The following is a 16,977-nucleotide window of genomic DNA, read 5'->3' as shown; positions in this document are numbered from 1 at the left end:
CTCCTGTACGGCGTGTGGAACTGTGAGCCAATTAAACCTCTTTTCTTTGTAAATTACCCAGTCTCCGGTATTTCTTTATAGCAGTATGAGAATGGACTAATAAAATATCTGGCTGTATTAGTTTGCTAGGGCTGTCAAAACGAAGTATCACTGCCTGGGTGGCTTAAACAGCAGAAATGTATTTGCTACAATTCTGGAGGCTGCAAGTCAAAGATCAAGGTGTCACTGGAGTTGGTTTTCTTCTGCAGCCTCTCTCCTTGGCTTGCAGGTGTCCATCATTTTGTGTCTTCACATGGTCTTCCTTCTCTGTGCATTGTGTCTTAATTTCTTCTTCTTACAAAAACACTAGTCAGATTAGATTAGAACCCCTCCCCAATAACCATATTTTATTTCACATTAATTAACTCTATCCAAAATGTATTTATCTGTAGAGACAAGGTCTCACTATGTTGCCCAGGCTGGTCTTGACCTCCTGGCCTCAAGCAGTCCTCTACCTCAGTCTCCCAAAGTGCTGGGATTACGGCATGAGCCACCATGCCTGGCCTTAATTATCTCTTCAAAGACTGTATGTTTAAATACAGTTACATTCTGAGGTGCTGGGGGCTAGAACTTCAACATATGAATGTTGAGGGAATACAATTTAGCCCACTCACACTTGTCAGCACTTGGGTGTATCAGTCTTAATAATTTGTATCTGTGAAAGTTGACAGAATCAACATTGGAGTCACTCGTGTTAAAAATCCTGACAAATGGGGCTGGGGAAGGCCGTGGAAGGGAGATCTCTCACAAGTGCCTGGCAACAGGATCTATCATAAAAGACTCTGCAAAAACCACAAGCTTGCACAAAGGCCTTTGCAACCTTACTCAAAAAAATAATTCTGTGAGGACAACTGCCCATCAACTGCTTGTCCAGCTTTGGACTGGTGCCATAATTGCTATTGATCCTGTAGCCAAGGATAATTATCTCAAAACAATTCTGTAATCCTCCTCATTTATTCCTTTAGAGACCTTTGTCTTCCTTTACCTTCCTGAATATGCAGAGCTTACTATGGAGTGTGTACTCCTACTGCAGTGCTCTAGTCCCAAATAAACATCATTTTCCTTTAGAGTCTCCCTCTCTGTTATTTAGGTTGTAAATGGTATTGGGTTATTTATTTTTTTACTTTTTTTCGAGATGGAGTTTCACTCTTATTGCCCAGGCAACAAGTGCAATGGTGCAACCTTGGCTCATTGCAACCTCCGCCTCCTGGGTTCAAGCGATTCTCCTGCCTTAGTCTCCCAAGTAGCTGGGGTATTACAGGCATGTGCCACAATGCCCGGCTATTTTTTTTTTTTTTTTTTTTTAAGTAGAGATGGGGTTTCGCCATGTTGGCCAGGCTGGTCTGGTACTCCTGACCTCAGATGATCCGCCCGCCTCGGCCTCCAAAAGCACTGAGATTATAGGCATGAGCCACTGTGCCCCGCCTATTGGGTCATTTAACCATGTATGGACAAGTGTATTTTCCCTACTGGATAACAGCCCTTTGAAGGTAGAGCTATTTTCTTATTGATCTTTTTAACTCCACTGGATAATACATAGTTGGCACACAGTAAATACTTACCATTAGAATTAGATTTTCAAACCAATGCGAAGGCAAAGAGAAAAGTAAGCTCTGTAGGATTTGCTTGGTTAGAATTCTTATTACCTAAATATTTTCTTTGGATTGTTTTTATTAATTTCAAAGTTCACAGGTGATATGGTTTGGCTGTGTTCCCACCCAAATCTCTTCTTCAAGCGATTCTCCTGCCTCAGCCTCCCAAGTAGCTGGGACTACAGGCATGTGCCACCACACCGGCTAATTTTTGTATGTTTAGTAGAGATGGAATTTCACTATGTTGGCCAGGCTGGTCTTGAGGTCTGGAACTCCTGACTTCAGGTGATCTGCCGGCCTCAGTCTCCCAAGGTGCTGGGATTACAGGCATGATCCACTGCTTCCAGTCCTTCTGTCTGTTATGGGAGTCTCTGAAAAGCATTTCTCTGATTTTGTAAATCCCAGTATATCTAGGCAGGGTGGAGACATAGAGTGAGCAAAATATAAATGTAACCTGATTTGCTTTGGTTTTTAGTTATGTTAAAGACATGAATCAGTTGGGTAAAATAAAGATTGGAAATAAACCTATATATTAAGTTATCTATTTAGAAAAGATACATGACCTAAGTGTTAAGCATGTGTTTCTACATATTTTGGTCATTTTGTGAATGGCATAATTTTATAAAATTTTAAATTAATTCAGTCTTAAATAGACAAGTTCTAAAGAGAAAATGAAATAACCTTCCATTGAAAAATGTCCCTGCTATCTTCCTCTTTCTGGATGTTCTAGCAGGGAGTGAGCCCTCCCTCTTTGGGACTGTTGTAGCACTTGGTGTGGAAAGGTTATCTGTACAAATAGTTGTAACAACCACTAACATGGAGTTTTCGCTCTCCAGTTATAACGTAAGCCCCAGGAAGTCAGTCACTATGACTTTATAGCCCTGTTGTGTTTTATCCATACATAGTAGCTACCTAAAATTATGCTAATAAATTCTCCATATTCTTCTCCATCCTCCTCCCTGAGATTCTTCACAAGAAGGAAAAAAATTTAAAACCCAAACCTGCTGGGCATAGTGGTACACACCAGAAGTCCCAGCTACTCAGGAGGCTGAGGCTGGGGGATCGCTTGAGCCCAGGAGTTTGAGATGAACCTGGGTGACATAGGGAGACCCTGTTTCCAAAAAAACAAAATAAAACCACCTCCCACTCCCCAAACTTTGTCAAGTAGCAATGGCTGTTTGCTCTCTCTCTCTGTGGTTGAAAAAAAAGATTTTCTTTCAGTCCTGAAGAAGTTGGCCTGGCAGCTGAGAGAATATTTTGATGATTTCCTGAAGAGAGGAAACCTTATAAACAGTCCAACTGGCATTAGTTATTTGGATTTCCTGAGAAATTCCAGGGTCACGGTAATGACAGGGATCGTGCACAATATCCTCTCAATGCCCTGCTTGCCCCTCTAGACTGGGAATGCCATTCTTCTAATCCACCGAGTCTTACCAGACCCAGTGAGAAACTTTCAGGGAGGCTCAGCTCCTTAGATTCTTTGCCTGTGTGGTGCTGTCTTCCTGGAGACCCTGTGCTAATGGACAAGGGGTGTCCCGGTCCATGGATGGTCCATGAGAAGTCGACCTCTAGGAACAAAAGCGCTACAGGAATGAAATTACTCCATTTGTTACCAAAATTATTGGTATTATTATTAAAATTACTTTTTTTTTTTTGGACAGAGTCTGGCTTTGCCGCCCAGGCTGGAGTGCAGCGGCAATATTGGCTCATTACAACCTCCAGTTTCCAGGTTCAAGTGAGTCTCCCGCCTCAGCCTCCTGAGTAGGTGGGATTACAGATGTGCGCCACCAGACCTGGCTAATTTTTATATTTTTAGTAGAGATGGGGGTTTTGCCATTTTGGCCAGGCTGGTCTTAAACTCCTGGCCTCAGGTGATCTGCCTACCTCAGCCTCCCAAAGTGCTGGGATTACAGGCATGAGCCACCAGGCCTGACCTGAAATTACTTTCATGTAAGAACCAGTCTGCTTTCCCTAGCTGAGGAGGTTACTGCTGTGTACAGGAGGAGAGGTACTGACTCAGTATGACTCACTTCCCCTGGACAGCTCCTTCGTTTCCCCAGTGCCACACTGTATTTTTAGCTTTGGCCTTCTACAGCGCTTGCCCTTTTGCCTGGTTAGAACAATGTGCTATGCAGTGCAAACCCACAGCCTTCCCTGCCCCATGCAACATAGGGGATGAATATATTAGATTATGGCTTCTTTGAAAGATCTGCAATTTAGGTAGGACAAAGTAAAACTGCTCACACACACACACACACACACACACCCCCTTTTGGTAACACTGCCGCCACCTCTTCTGCCATCTGATGCAAGAGATTAGTATAATCTTAACATTTATGAAAATATTTATAAAATATAGACAAGAATCCTTGCACCAAAATGTTAATTCTACTCATTCTAGAATAAGAAACAGAAACAACCTTTAAAAATAGAAGGTCGTTAAATAAATCATGGATTATCCATAAAATGAAATGCCAAGCAGGTATTAAAAATGATTACAATGAAATTTTAATGAAATGGGAAACCCTAAATATGAAATATTAGGTAAAAAGTCTTAAGCCAAAAACTATAAATACAACATTATTAACAACAGGCTATGCCTGTGCTTGTCTCACTGTGTTCACTGCCACAGCCTCAACCAGCAGCGAGCCCCTTCCATCCGTCCCCCCTTCGATCCGTCCCCCCTTTGATCTGTCCCCACTTCCATCCGTCCCCGCTTCGATCCATCCCCACTTCGATCCGTCCTCCACATTGAAGCCAGAGAGGTCTTTCCAAATCGAGTCTAATCTTGTCCACTCTACACTCAGGCTCTCCAGTGACTCTCCTACTGATGTTCAGACTCATTGACATGGGTTGCAGGGTAGCAGAGGGCTCTGGAACCCATGTCAAGGAGCCTACGCTCAGGAAGATGTTCAGGCTCACTGACATGGGTTCCAGAACCCTCTGCTACCCGGTCCTGGAGCCACCTCAGCATATGTGTATGTCCTATTCCCCCATCTTAAGCAGCATGCTTTATATTGCCTAGACTATTGCACATGTTCCGAACAGAAAGTCCGTGCCTTCTTTTTGTCTTGATATCTTCTTCTCAGCTGGTCCGAGTGCAGTCACAACCAGTTACAGATTTCTTTGTTCCTTCTCCACTCCCACGGCTTCACTTGACTAGCCTTAAAAAAGACATTTTCTCATCCTTCAAATCTCAGATTTCCCCTCATTTCCTCAGGAAAGCTTTCCCTCATCTCCACCAGGATCTCCTCTCCCCTTCTCCATGCTTTTATTCCTCTCTGTGTGTCCCCTTACGGTAGAACCTACTGTCTACTTGTTTTTTCTTTTCTTTTTTTTTTTTTTTTTTTTTTTTGGAGACGGAGTCTCACTCTGTCACCCAGGCTGGAGTGCAGTGGCGCCATCTTGGCTCACTGCAACCTCCGACTCCCAGATTCAAGCTATTCTCCTGCCTCAGCCTCCCGAGTAGCTGGGATTACAGGCACCGCCACCACCATGCCTGACTAATTTTTGTATTTTTAGTAGAAACGGGGTTTCACCATGTTGGTCAGGGTGGTCTCGAACTCCGGACCTCGTGATCCACTTGCCTTGGCCTCCCAAAGTGCTGGGATTACAGGTGTGAGACACTGCGCCCAGCCGAACCTATTGCCTTTTAAAGTAGCCGCTGATTCCCTTACGAATGAAAGCCTGTCGTGTTCATTGTTCGCTGCCAGGGAACAGTGCCACAGGGTAGGCACTCATTAACTGTTGAAAAATCAATAGTGATAAGCTCCCATTGGTTAATAGAAATTTTCTCTCTGAGGTATTCAATTTTGAGTGGTTTAAAATTTTTTTTTTTACTCTCATACTGTTTTTTGTTTTTTTTTTTTAAATTGTGGTTTAAAAAAAAAAAAAGCTGACATTAAATTTTACCACCTCCCTGTGCACGGTGACTCATGCCTATAATCCTAGCACTTTGGGAGGCCGAGGTGGGCGGATTGCCTGAACTCAGGAGTTCAAGACCATCCTGGCAACATGGCAGAACCCTGTCTCTACTAAAAACACAAAAAATTAGCATGGTGGTGTGTGCCTGTAATCCCAGCTACTCGGGAGGAGTACGTGTGTCTCGTGTGTCGGGAGACACACGAGAATTGCTTGAACCTGGGAAGCGGAGGTTGCAGCAAGCCGAGATTGTGCCACTGCACTCCAGCCTGAGACTCCATCTAAAAAAAAGTAAAAGAATAAATAAATGTTACCACCTTAACCATTTTTTAAGTGTACAGATTAGTAGTGTTAGGTGTATTCACATTGTTATGCAACAGATCTGCAGAACTTTTTCATCTGGAAAAACTGAAACTTTTGTAAACCAAAAATAAAATTCTAAGTTTCCCCAAGTGACTGAATGGACCCTTTCTGAGCCAATGGGGCTCCAGAAAAACCTGAAAAACTGAATTCCCGGCCATCATGGGAAGGGAGATGGGACACACCTACCCCTTCCTGTTGGAGTTTTGGTACAACTGACCAGCATTAACATTAAAATAGACATGTTAAGCCTGACAAAACAGACTTTTTGTGGCAATAAGATAACAAAATTCCAACCTGAGTCTGGTATAGCATCATATGACAGACAGCAGACCTTGAGGAAAATAAAATTATTTTACCCCAAAATATATTTCTTTGACATATTTTGAAATGGTCCTGCAAACTCTTCTGTGGGGGAAATTTGCATCTGTAGAGAATTTCCGTCAATGCAGCCAGGCCTTTCCTGGATCTAGGAGAGGTTAACTAGGAGTCTGACACCTATTTTCTTTTCTTTTCTTTTTTTCTTTTTTTTGGAGACAAACTCTTGCCCTGTCACCCAGGCTGGAGTGTAGCGGCATGATCTTGGCTCACTGCAACCTCCACCTCCTGAGTTCAAGCAATTCTCCTGCCTCAGCCTCCCAGGTAGCTGGCACTACAGGCAGGTGCCACCATGTCCAGCTAATTTTTGCATTTTTAGTAGGGATGGGGTTTCACCATGTTGGCCAGGCTGGTCTCTAACTCCTGACCTCAGGTGATCTGCCTGCCTCAGCCTCACAAAGTGCTAGGATTACAGGTGTGAGTCACTGCACCTGGCCTTGACACCTTTTAAGGTCTGAAAAGAGACATTTGCCACCTATTCTCTCTGAAGGCTGCTACCTGGAGGCTTCATCTACATAATAAGAACCTTGGCTTCTACAATCCCCCTTATCTTAACTCAAGCATTTCTTTCTACTGACTTCAAGTCTTTACACAAAGCTTAATTCTCTCAATGAATTCCCAATCAGAAAATCTTTGAATCTGCCTATGACCTGTAAGCACCCCCACCCATTCTACCTCCCACTGTGAGATGTCCTGACTTTCCAGGCTGAACTAATGTACACCTTACATGCATTGATTTGTAGTTTTGCCTGTAACTTCCGTCACCCTAAAATGTATAAAACCAAGCTATAACCTGACCATCTTGGGCATGCCTTCTCAGAACCTCTTGAGACTGTTCCCTGGGCCATGGCCACTCATGCTGGCTCAGAATTAACCTCTGTAAATGTTTTACAGAGTTTGGTATTTTGTCAACACTCTCCATCCACTAAACACTAATTCCTCCCACCTCTTCCTGGTAACTACTTTCTGTTTCTTTAATTTTGACTACTTTAGATACTTCAGAGGAAAGGAATCTTGCAGTATTTATGACTGGCTTATTTCTCTTAGCATAATGTCTTTGAGAGTCATCTATCTTAAAATTTTTTTTTTTTGATATGAACTCTCTTACCTCTATAACTAGAAAAGAAGTTTTAATAGAATCGTAGGAGCTAAAAGTGACTCTAGAACTTATTTTGACCTATTTCCCCCACTTCATACTTTACTTTTTCTAGATGATGTAAACAAAAAATAAAATTCTAAGCTCCCCAACTGACTAAATGGGTCCCCTTCTCAGCCAAGGGCATTCCAAAGTCAACCCGAAAAACTAGTTCCAGTCATGATGGGAAGGGGGGTTAGATAGGCTCGCCTTATTACACCCTCCTCCCTTTGGAATCTGGGCACAACTGACCAGCATTAACATTGAAACAGAGATCTCAAGACTGACAAAATACTCTTTGTAGCAATAAGATATCGAATTCCAACCTGACTCTAGTGTAGCATCACAGAAGAGATAGCAGGCTCCAAAGACATCGAAGTATTTAACTCTGAAATGTATTTCATTGACGTATTTTTAAGTGGCTCTGCAAAGCTGTGTCTTACAGGGAAAATCTGCATTCTGTAGAGAATCTCCTTTCCTTTTCAGGTCTTTTCCTGATCCAGGAGAGATTAACTGAGTCTGGCACCTTTTTAAGTCTGATGAGAAACATCTACCATCTATTCTCTCAGAAGTCGGCCACCTGGAAGCTTCATCTGCATAAGAACTTTTGTCTCCACAACACCTTATCTTAACCCAGACATTCCTTTCTATTGATTCCAGGTCTTCAGATAATAATTTAACTTTTTTTAACCAATTGCCAATCAAAAAATCTTTGGATCCACCTATGACCTGGAAGCTCCTGCTTTGATCTGTCCAGTCTATTTGGACTGAACCAATGTACATCTTACATGTATTGATTGATGTCTGCCTATAATTTCTGTCCTGCTAACATGTATAAAATCCAGCTGTCAATCAACCACCTTGGGCACATGTTCTCAGGACCTCTGGGGCTGTGTCACAGGCCTTGGCCACTCATATTTGGCTCAGAATAAACCTCTTTAAGTTTTACAGAGTGACTTTTTTTTTTTTTTGAGACGAAGTCTCGCTCATGTTCCCCAGGCTGGGTGCAGTGATGCGATCTCAGCTTACTGCAACCTCTGCCTCCCAGGTCCAAGCGATTCTCCTGCCTCATCCTCCCGAGTAGCTGGGATTACAGGCACCTGTCACCACGCCCGGCTAAATTTTATATCTTTAGTAGAGACGGGGTTTCACCATGTTGGCCAGGCTGGTCTTGAACTCCGGACCTCAGGTGATCCGCCCACCTCAGCCTCTCAAAGTGCTGGGATTACAGGCGTGAGCCACCGCGCCCGGCCCAGAGCGACTCTTTTCATCGACACTAGATGAGAAATCCAGAGACAGAAAAGAAACTTGCCGAAGGATAAAGATTAAATAATAGTAAAATTGAACCCAACTCATATATAAATAAGTAATGAAAGTAAATTTTAATCCTTTTACACATTATAGCACTTTTCAGCCTTTTATTTTCTACTCAGTATTAGCTGTTTAAAAATAATTTTGTTCTCCAATATTTCATTTTGTATTTGAAGCAAAATTAATCTGCCTAGAGAACAACAATTCTGTTAAAGATTGTGCTTTTTCAATTGTGTTTATAAAATGCATTCCATTGGTGTTCAGATTTGACATTCTGGACATGGGGCATCCTGTTGCATTAAGAATAAAAGGCTTCCTCAGGTTTGTGGGAGAATTTGATTCTTGAGCCACCCAGATCTCACAGGGCTGGAGTCACCAGCAAAATGTTACAGAGATATTGTAGTTCAGCTGCTTACAATTACACAGCATTATCTCCTCCTGAAAGAGAAAGATCCGGTGAGTGACAGATTGTCAAATACCTACCAAAGAAGACCCTCTTGTTTTCAGGGACCAAACTAATTAACTCAACAAACAGGGATTATGAGTCCACCATGGGCCCTGTTGTCATTTAGAGACAAATTTAAGACACGTATTTCTTGAGTTGGTGAAAAAGAAAATGAAATAATCATGCCATTGAGAGCTAAAGGGTCATAGCAGTTATGCAGTAAAACCCCTTCATTTTATTGCATATGAGAAACGGAAGTCCAGAGAGGGACCCAGGGCAAACGTCTAGTCAGTTATGCGCTGGACCTTGAGATTCCTGCTTCTGACTCCCAGGCCAGGGCTCCACGCAGTGCCCTAAGGGGTCAAGGAGGATGTGACAGCCCCCAGATTGTATGCAGGCTCGGTGTGAAAAGGGAGACAAAGACTCTCACTCAGCCTGCTTTTCTTAGAATTTTATTCTGCTTTTCTAATTTACTTGTCAGCGTGATTTTCAGTCTTGTCTTAGTATCTGTACTGGTTTTGAATAATGAGGAGAAAACTCTGGAGATTTCCAGCCCGCAGTGATTTAGGTTAGCTTGACAGGGTAGTCCAACATGGATGGATTATCTTTCTTTCTTCCAATAGACAGAACGAGGAAAGGAAATTGCAAGCCTCAGCTGAGACTGGGCACATGATATATAGTGTATTGACCTTGGTTTATGTGAAATAATGACTAAAACCTGCTTGGGGAGGATCTTTTGCTTGATGTTTTTGGTTTTGTTTATGACTGGAAGATAGGAATCCTTTCCTATCTAAATGTGAGGTTGCGGCGCATTTTGGCAATTTTTCTAACATATACACATTTTGTATGTTAAGATTTGAAGGAGAATAGACTCCCAAACGTTTTATTGTGCATTGCCCTTAGAATATTCTAAAATGCAGTGAAAATAATTTTAGAAATTTTGATTAAATGATAGATTGCTTAACATTTTATATTACTGTATGACTTTATAAGCTTATGTTACTGATATGAAACTTAGTGAATATATGTACAAATAAATAATTGTAATTCTTTGAAAGGTAGGCAAAAATTATCACATCATTATGATACTTTGTTCTGTAGGGTTGCAAGAAAAGAAATAATATCCTTTGGACAAAAAAGTACCCCAAGCCAGGTGTGGTGGGGTGTGCCTGTAGTCCAAGCTACTCGGGAGGCTGAGACGGGAAGATCACTTGAAGTCAGGTGTTCAAAGCTGCAGTAAGCCATGATCACACCACTGGACTCCAGCCTGGGCAACAGAGTGAGACCTCATTTCAAAAACAAACAAAAAGTATCTCAATTTATAAAAGCCTCTCAATTTATTACAGAATATCCACACAAATGAGGAATATGTTTAAATTTATGTAAATTAATTTAAGGGAATGCACACTGTAACATTTGCTAAATACTGTCCTGTAACTGTTGCTGTTGATTGGATACTCAGCAAAGTGATACTGTTAGACAGGACTAGTGCTTTCCATAGTCCCTCAACAGAGGCTGTAGGTTCAGAATTACCCAAATGTTCTTCTCCATTGGGCAGAAATGATTTTCTGTGTGTAACTTTTGGTAACGGAGATGGTCAGAGGTTCCATGTTCCTCAGTGTGGTGGTCACCAGGTGGATTTCATACTACACCAGGTCCCTGTTTTCTAAACTCTCTTTCCAGAGCTAAAAGCCGACGTGGATCTTGCTGACAACACGTAGAGTGGGAACCCACTCAAGCCCACTCAGTGAAAAGTCAACCAGTCAAGTGAAAGTGGATGAGCAAGAGGGCAGAGGTGAATGACTGAGGGGTTACTAATAAGGGTTACAAATGGTAAGAGTCTAAGAGACAAATTAACTATCAAATATTTCTGATGGATTCCCCCAAAGGAGTGAGGAACCTTTGCCAGTATTTACTTTCAATCTGTCAATTTTAGACTATAAGTTAATTAATTTCAACACAGTTTACTTTGGCAATTATACCTTGGTGTGTTTACTTATGTGCCAGAGTTCTGCAGGCAAAAGAATGGTCCAATTCAAGGGACAGCTTTTTAGCTTTAAGATGTTTTAAACAAAATGCTAATACTTTTACCTCAGAATAAATAACTCAGTTCCCTTCTTTTGAGTAGACTCAGAATTAGAAAACATTCTGGCTAAATAAAATTGGATCTAGGTCAGCTCTCTCACTTGACAGAGGAGGAAACTGAGGCAGAGAAAGGCGAAGTGACTTTTTCCTAAATCTCATGGTTGGTTATGGGCAGAACCTGGACCAGAACTCAAGTTTCTTGATTCTCAGTTCGTTGCTTTTCTCCTCTCAAAGTCTGTTTTCCTCAAACATGGCTTTTTACTTCATCATATTTTCATTTTCTCAGTCCTACATCTCAGCTCATCCTCACGGGTCCGTCCTTTTCTGGTTCCTTTCTACAGGCTACCTTTCTGGCAAGCTCTTTCTGGAGTACAGTGGCATGATCTCAGCTCACTGAGACCTCTATCTCCTGGGTTCAAATGACTCCTGCCTCAGCCTCCTTAGTAGCTGATATTACAAGAGTGCACCACCATGCCCAGCTAATTTTTGTATTTTTAGTAGAGACGGGGTTTCAACCATGTTGGCCAGGCTGGTCTCGAACTCCTGACCTCAAGTGATCCACCCATCTCTGCCTTCCAAAGTGCTGGGATTACAGGCGTGAACCACCGTGCCCGGCCCTGGTAAGCTCTTTCTGAAGAGTAGGCTGCTCCTCCCACCCTCTCACTCGCTGTTCAGTCCACTGGCTTGGGCTTCTTCGCCTTGAACTTGCTCTCTCCAAAGTGTCCAGTGACTCTGCATTGCCAGTGAAAATGTCCACCCTCATCCTTAGTTTATCTGACTTCTCTGCAACATTAAACTCTACTGTTCACTCACTCCTTCCTAAAACCACGCATTTTTTTCTTCTTGGCTTCTAGGATACAATCTCCTGGTTTTCTTCTCTCTCTGGCTTCTCCTTCATGGATTCCTTGGTGGGGTCTGGGTTCCCACTTCTTAAATGCTCGTATGGCCCAGTTACTCTTTTCATGTATATGTTTTTAGATGTGCTCTCGGGCACATCGTTCCTCCTCCATTACCTCTGTGAGGATGACTCTTATGCCCACATATCTGGCTCAGACCTCTCTCGCTCTCTCTCACCGCCCCCACCTTTTTTTTTTTTTTTTTTTTTGAGACAGGGTCTCACTGTTACCCAGGCTGCAGTGCAGTGGCACAATCAATCGCACAACTCACTGCAGTCTCTCAAACTCCTGCGATCATGCAATCCTCCCACCTCAGCCTCCCAAGTAGCTGGAACTACAGGTGCACACACCAGGCCTGGTTAATTTTTTATGTTTGTATTTTTTGTAGAGTTGAGATCTCCCTATGTTTCCCAGGCTGGTCTCCAACTCCTGGCCTCCAGCAATTCTCCCACCTGGGCCTCCCAAAGCACTAGGATTACAGATGTGAGCCACCATGCCCAGCCTCAGACATCTCTTTTCAGTTTCAGCCACATATATCTGCCATGAACGTCACCTCAAATTCACCACATTCAAAACCTGTGCCACTTCCTCTGTCTTCTGTATCTTGGTGTCTGTACAAATCAGAAAACAAAGTAACTTAGACTCCCCATTCTCCCTCAATTCACACTTAACAAGCTACCAAGTAGTATAGAAACTATTGCTTTATCATCTCTCTTGTCTTCCTTCATCATCTCCCTCATCTCTACCTTTGATCAAACACTGTTTTGTCTTGTCTGGACTGTAACAGTAGCGTCTTAGCTGCCCTTTCGGCCTCTAGTCTGCCCACCCCTACATATTGCTGGACCCCCAAATACTGCTGGAAGTATGACCCTTCTATTTATTTATTTTTTTTGAGACAAAGTCATACTCTGTCACCCAGGCTGGAGTGCAGTGGCGTGATCTCGGCTCACTGCATCCTCTGTCTCCTGGCTTCAAGCAATTCTCCTGTCTCAGCCTCCCAAGTAGCTGGGATTACAGGCGTGCGCCACCAGGTCCAGCTAATTGTTTTTGTATTTTTTGTTTGTTTGTTTTGAGACAGAGTCTCGCTTGTCACCCACGCTGGAGTGCAGTGGTGCGATCTCGGCTTACTGTAAGCTCTGCCTCCTGGGTTCACGCCATTCTCCTGCCTCAGCTTCCCAAGTAGCTGGGAGTACAGGTGCCCGCCACCACGCCCAGCTAATTTTTTTTTCTATTTTTAGTAGAGACGGGGTTTCACCATGTTAGCCAGGCTGGTCTCGAACTCCTGACCTCAGGTGATCCACGTGCCTCGGCCTCCCAAAGTGCTGGGATTACAGGCGTGAGCCACCGCGCCCAGCCTGTTTTTGTATTTTTAGTAGAGACAGGGTTTCACCATGTTGGCCAGGTTGGTCTCGAACTCCTGACCTCAAGTGATCCACGTGCCTCGGCCTCCCAAAGTGCTGGGATTACAGGCGTGAACCACCGCGCCCAGCCTGTTTTTGTATTTTTAGTAGAGACAGGGTTTCACCATGTTGGCCAGGTTGGTCTCGAACTCCTGACCTCAAGTGATCCACGTGCCTCGGCCTCCCAAAGTGCTGGGATTACAGGCATGAGCCACCGCGCCCAGCCTGTATGACCCTTCGAAACTGCAAATATGATTAGAACCCTTTGGCGTGCATGCCAGATCTTGCATTCGCTGGCTATGGCATTCCTCTCCAGCCTCACCTCCCTTCACCCCGCACATCCAGCCTCCATCTCAGCCTCTCCAAAACACGTGAAAGCTCTACGATGCACTGCGCCGCTTCTTACCTCCAGTTCTCTTCACGTGCTGTTCTTGAAATGCTCCTCCCTTTTTTCTCATTCGCTCACGCTCGTCCTTTAAGTGCAGTTTAAGTGCCACCTCCTCAGAGGGCCTGCTTGCATTCTTCCATCTGACTTAGATGCCTCCTCTCCTCCCTGACTCTCTCTCAGCACCCATTCCATACCCTATTATAATTGTTTCTAAACTGTAAACTCCTCAGAGACCGAGTGCACTTTTAGCCTGGTGTATTAATAGCGCATTTACAGATTTCACTTGAGTTTTTCCAGTAATGTAGCATATGCATTACAGCACAAGGAGATTATGCCTCCCCAACTTTCTCTGCTTTCCGGAGCTCCCAGGTGTGGGGTGTGGAGGCATGGGCAAGACCATCTACTGCTCGGAGCCGGGAGCTGCAGGTGCCACCTCCTTCCCCTAACCACGCCCCCCTCCCCCCGCCCCCCTCCCCCTGCCCCCCTCCCCCCCCCCCCGCTTCTCCCTACTCTTGCGGGTGAGCCCCATGGCCAAGCTGCTGCGGAGCCAGGAAATGAGACGTCTGGATGCCCTGCTGCTGGACTGCCACAGCTTCCCATGCCAGCTTCTTGGCCCCTCCCTACCCCCACCCCAACGAGACTGGGCGAGAGGGGAGGTGTCCATGCTCGTTCTGCTGACTGGCCCCTTTGAGGGGAGATGGCTGGCCCCAAGACAGGAGATGGTGGTTCTCTAAGCATAGAAGGTGGGAAACTTAGCATCTTTTCTTTCCTCAGTCAATCCCAGAGGTAACAGTAAAATCTAAATTCTTCTTGTTGGCCAAGAGCAATTTTGAGGGCTTTACATTTAATCCTTATGGTTAACCCTATGATGAATGAATTAGCCTTATTATTCTCAATTGACATATGAGGAAATTGAGTGAAAGAAAGGTTAAGTAACTTAACAAAGTCACCAGCTAGTAACAAGCGCAGATTCAAACCAAAGCAGGCTGGCGCCAGAGCCCCTCTGTGTGCCCACGGGGCTCCACTGCCTCTCTCCTCAACCAGTTGTTACAGGGAGGTTCACTGACACCCACGGCAATTGTCCAGAGCAGCGTCCAGCAGCCAGGCGTTCCTCCCTGAGCCTCAGTGACCACATGGGATCATGTGCTTCTCTTTGCCCCTCATTTAATTTTACCTGCTGGGTATGGTTTTCAAGTTACAACATCTCTTGGCTGGTTCCCCATGGCTTTTCAAAAATGTTTCTCTTAGAGTTTAATTATTAGTCATCTGCCCACTATTTATTTATACTTTTCATGACCTTTACTTTCATTTGCTTTTACTGCTTTTTTTAAATTGAGAAAGTAATATGCACTCATGAGAAGCTATGCTGATTGCAAAAAGTGGACAGTATGTAGAACAAAGGCATACATTTTGTTCACGACTTAAATGTGGTGATAAAATGTATGCTTTTTTTGTCTGTGACTAACCTAGCCTTCCTTCTAACTCCATCCTCACCTCGCCTCTCAGCCACCCCCACCCACAGACTAGTGGCAAAAAATCAAAAAATAATAATAACTCGTGGCTCATGCCTGTAATCCCAGCACTTTGGGAGGCCGAGGTGGGCAGATCACAAGGTCAGGAGATCAAAACCATTTTGGCTAAGATGATGAAACCCCGTCTCTACTAAAAGTAGAAAAATTAGCCGGGTGTGGTGGGGGGGGCCTGGTGGCTGAGGCAGGAGAATGGCGGGAACCCGGGAGGCGGAGCTGGCAGTGAGCAGAGATCGCGCCACTGCACTCCAGCCTGGGCGATAGAGTGAGACTCTGCCTCAAAAAAAAAAAATTAATAATAATAATAACTCAGTGTCTGATTTTGGTTAAACCTCAGTCTGCCTGGTCGTTTCAGCTGTGCTTTAGTGGGGGTTTCAGCCTGTCTTGGAAGAAAGGGCCCATCTTCCAGAGAGCTTGTCCTTTATCCTGCTCCTCTCAATGAGGAGAGGGAGGGACGCGGTGCAGCTGTATGGCCTGGAAGCCAGCATTCTTGCGTCTGCTGGGTGTCTGTCTGCTATTCCCCGGCTCCCCCGGCCCCTGGGCAATGCTCTCTACCCATCAAAGAGACCCTGCAGATCCCTGGTGCTGAAGTTGAGTGTGGAAGGTCGGGGTCTTGTGTGGGGGCAATGCTCCTGGTGGGCCTTCCTGGCTGCCCTGACCTCAGCCAGACTCCTGACAACCCTGCCACGCTTCTGGGTCTGGGGAAGCGTCCATCAACCCTACTCAGGTGGTCTTCCTGCAGCCCTCCACAAAGCCAGTTTACCCTGGCCACGGCAGCTGCCTCTGCTCAGCTTCCCAGCCAGGGCCAGTCAGCACAGGAACCCAAGAGCAGCTCGGGAAAGCTAGCGTGGGTCCTTCTTCCTCTTGATCACAGTGCACAACTACAGCGTGTCTCACACTGGCTGTGCTGGGTTGGAATGGGATACCTCCCGAGGCAGTCCTCCCCGGAGCCCCAGGCAGAGCGCTTTGGGAGGGTGCAACTTCTCTCTCTGCCCTTACTGTTGCTTGCACTTACCTTTTTTCACCATCCCTCCTGGATGCCACATATTGAAAAACAAAACAAAGTATGGCCTGTCAGTGACTACAGTGTTATTTTCTTCACTGTGTGAGAGAATCCAGTGTGTATGAGTCCTGAGGCTTGGGGGCTCGTACACTCAAGGGGCAGATAAAGGAGTCTGAATCTTTACTTTTTTCTCAGTAAAGCTCTATTTTCAGATATCAGTGATTGAAAATTGCTTCAGTTCTTCTGCAGGCATTCCTTCCACAATGTGTAAGTCTAGTGATGCTTGGCTGCAAGTGACAACATCCAGGTAAAAGTGTCTTAAACAATGAAGACACTGATCATCTCAAATGACAACAGTGCTGGGGCTCCAGGCTCCAGGGTTGGTTTGGCAACTCCAGAAGGCCACCAAGCACCCAGCCTCCAGCTGCCCTGTGCTCCACCATCCTCAGCACGCCAGGTTCTCACGGTCAGGCTCGCCCCCGGGCCTGGGGGAAG

General features: G+C 44.7%; 1 long non-coding RNA gene across 1 annotated transcript; it reads right to left on the bottom strand.

Moving 5' to 3' along the window:
* Positions 1 to 8,784: 8,784 nt before the first annotated feature.
* Positions 8,785 to 14,355, bottom strand: LOC102120248 (uncharacterized). The gene is made up of 3 exons (XR_006698036.3): positions 13,885 to 14,355; positions 12,716 to 12,773; positions 8,785 to 9,174 (listed from the first exon to the last, which is right to left on the bottom strand). It is a non-coding gene; the product is annotated as an uncharacterized lncRNA (long non-coding RNA).
* Between the last annotated feature and the right edge of the window lie 2,622 nt (positions 14,356 to 16,977).

This window comes from Macaca fascicularis, chromosome 5, assembly GCF_037993035.2.
Source record: "Macaca fascicularis isolate 582-1 chromosome 5, T2T-MFA8v1.1".
NCBI lineage: Eukaryota > Metazoa > Chordata > Mammalia > Primates > Cercopithecidae > Macaca > Macaca fascicularis.
The sequence above is the reverse complement of the archived record's forward strand: the minus strand, read 5'-3'. Positions and strand labels throughout refer to the sequence as shown.